Source organism: Austrofundulus limnaeus, unplaced genomic scaffold, assembly GCF_001266775.1.
Source record: "Austrofundulus limnaeus strain Quisiro unplaced genomic scaffold, Austrofundulus_limnaeus-1.0 Scaffold290, whole genome shotgun sequence".
Lineage (NCBI taxonomy): Eukaryota > Metazoa > Chordata > Actinopteri > Cyprinodontiformes > Rivulidae > Austrofundulus > Austrofundulus limnaeus.
The window spans coordinates 344,255-347,003 of record NW_013952692.1 but is presented as its reverse complement, the minus strand read 5'-3'; the positions used below and the strand labels follow the sequence as shown (position 1 = coordinate 347,003).

At 37.1% G+C, this 2,749-nt stretch overlaps 1 protein-coding gene across 1 annotated transcript in view; it reads left to right on the top strand.

Moving 5' to 3' along the window:
- Nucleotides 1-2,749, top strand: part of sema6cb (semaphorin 6Cb) — a gene marked incomplete at its 5' end in the record, with an annotated part of 160,740 nt that overhangs the window by 131,581 nt on the left and 26,410 nt on the right.

Sequence of the window (2,749 nt, the reverse complement as noted above, 5' to 3'; positions counted from 1 at the left end):
CACACACACACACACACACACACACACACACACACACACACACACACACACACACAGTGCTAATAGCTATTTTTTTACACTTGTAACTGGGGAGGTCGCTGCAATCATCAGGTGATGATTGACTTTGAAATCTTTCGGAGCTGAGCCGTGTCGAGGCTGTGTTACTTTTAAGTGCATGTCGAAGCCTGTCAAAGTTATTTATCCTAATATGGTGCACAGCCGTCCAATATGGTACGTGGTTATGGGACTTTATGATTCGAGAGTTTAGTTTTAGAAGAAAAAATGTGGAAAACACTGATAATTTGAAAAATTTAAAGAAAATATATTTATTTCAAAGATGTTTTCCCTGTTTAAACTCAATGATGAGTCTGTTGAGTGAAAGTCTAATTAGATGAGCTCATCTAAAGTAATTTAGTTACAGTAAAAATGAGATTTTTTTCATCTGATTGGATTTTTGTTTGTTTATTCGTTTTTATTAATTTCTTTAAAAAATAATAATAATAAATTCTAAATGCAATAAAAAATACTAATTACAAATAAAATTAAGGCAGCAGAAAGATGAAAAACCTTGTAATATCTACCCCTTTTGTCCAAAAAAATAAATGTAAACAATAATAATCAATAATAAGGACAATTTGAATGGATACACATTTTACTATTTCGTATTTCGTCAACAGTTTTGTTGATTTTTGTTGTTTATCTCATCAGATATTTCAATCTTTATTTGTTAATATTAGGATGTGCATTTGATCCGAAACAGTTTGTGATTTTGTTAATTACTTATATATTTTTGAATTTATTTATTTTTGCCTTTATTTTCACTGGTCCAGTGGATCAGCATGGAAGTATCCTGACAGTTAAGCTGAGCTCACCTGTGAGGATAGTTTCCACTTCCTGTTCCTTTCAAAATAAAGTACAATTACAGGAAGTAGCTCCAATTTTTTTTGTTTTGGTTTGAGTTTTTGAGGATTGGTAGGTGTTGGGTCAAAAAGAAGCAAGTAAACTGGAAAAAACACCAATGGGGAACATTTTTGCACGTCACTAACAATTGCTGGTTTTTTAAACAAACAAAATAAAACAGTTGTGACGTTGCAATTCATCAAAATTGTCTAATTTAACTGGACTTTGAATATTAAAAAGTCACTGCCCATCCCTACTTTATACTCAAGTATGTTCTAGTGATAACAAAGAGTTTCTAAACTGGGGTCGATTTGCGTTTATTAGCCAAAGCTGGTGCTACTTTAATAAATCTTTCTGACGGCCCTCTTTCAGACGCGTCCTTAAATTTTGGAATAATTGATGAAGAAACACCTCCTTTATTATGCAACACTTGAAAGTTTCAGTCCCTTGATGTTGCAACAGTAATTTTCTGCCCGACATGATTTATTGTCTTTAATAATGAACTCGTGAGGATCAAAAGTCTGCAGATTTGCATCCTAATGAAACACTCCAGCCGGATATATCAGCTGTTAATTCTTTCTGGACCGAGTGTTAATAAGTGATGAAATCAGCCTCTGAGGTGTTTGGGTCCATCTGAACACAAATAGGTGGGCAGAGCCGCATCAAGACATTATGAGTTTTGTAACTTGAAATATCAAAGGGCAGCTTTGCAACTTGCTCAATAACGTGCAGCCGAGCAAAAGAAAGAGAATAATCTGCACACCTCGCTCTGCTAACTTGTTCAGCTCAGATGCCTGTATCATCGGGTCAGAAGACGTGCTCACACTAATCAATAGCTAATTAGACAAGTGGGGGATGTCCGATATTTCATCATCATTATTAGAGGCATTTTTCTGGCGCTTTTGTATAAATCTTGTTTATTCACGAGGGGTTAGTTGTGCGTAAAATCTTTGTAATGTGTGTTGGAGTAAAGAAGTGGGGTAGGGGAGCAGCACACGGGTCAGAAAATGGAAAATCACATTACATTCTGGTCTTTTTTTTTTTGAAGATACACTTGTAAACAAGCTTCAAAGCCTCAGAAAGTGTGTGACAGCTGAAGGACGTGAAGGGCAAACAGGAATGTGTTAGCACTGATTTCAGATTAGCACAATGAAATGGAGCATTTAAAATGACCAGTCATGACATTTGAAGATAGCTTTGTGTGCTGATTCTGCCAATAATACCAGCTGCTGGTAAAATTTACATTTTGTTTACATGCTATTTGTTTGAAACCTTTTTGAAAAGACTGATCAGTTTGTGCTTTGTGTGTGCAGCCTCAGTGTTTTGTTACCATCAGTTAGTAAATATAGAATGCAGAAATCCAGTTTTCTCCTCTCAACCAAAGGAAAAGGGAGTTATTTTTAGTTTCTTGGTTTCCATAGACATATGGCAGCATTGTGGTCATCCTCCGCAGGCCTTTCCTGCCTGTCGTCAAAGCAAAAGTCCCATAAACTCTCCATCTCTTTTATTTTCCTCGCTTTCCTAAATCTTGTGTCATGAAATCAGAAGTGGAGGCCTGCTGCATGTTTCAATCACTCAGCAGTTGTACGGCTCTGTCTAGCAGAAATATGGAGGGAAGATGAATGGGTGACTGACAGACAGATGGATGCAGTAAAGAGTGGAGGAAGGGGGCAGTTAAAGGTGCCATTTTCTTGTCCCCATCGTCAAGAACTGTGCCTTCCTGTGTGGCAGATAACGACCTGCTGCTAAATCACTTCACCTGTATGTTGTGAGTTTGTAAACACATGTGTGTGTGTGTGTGTGTGTGTGTGTGTGTGTGTGTGTGTGTGTGTGTGTGTGTGTGTGTGTG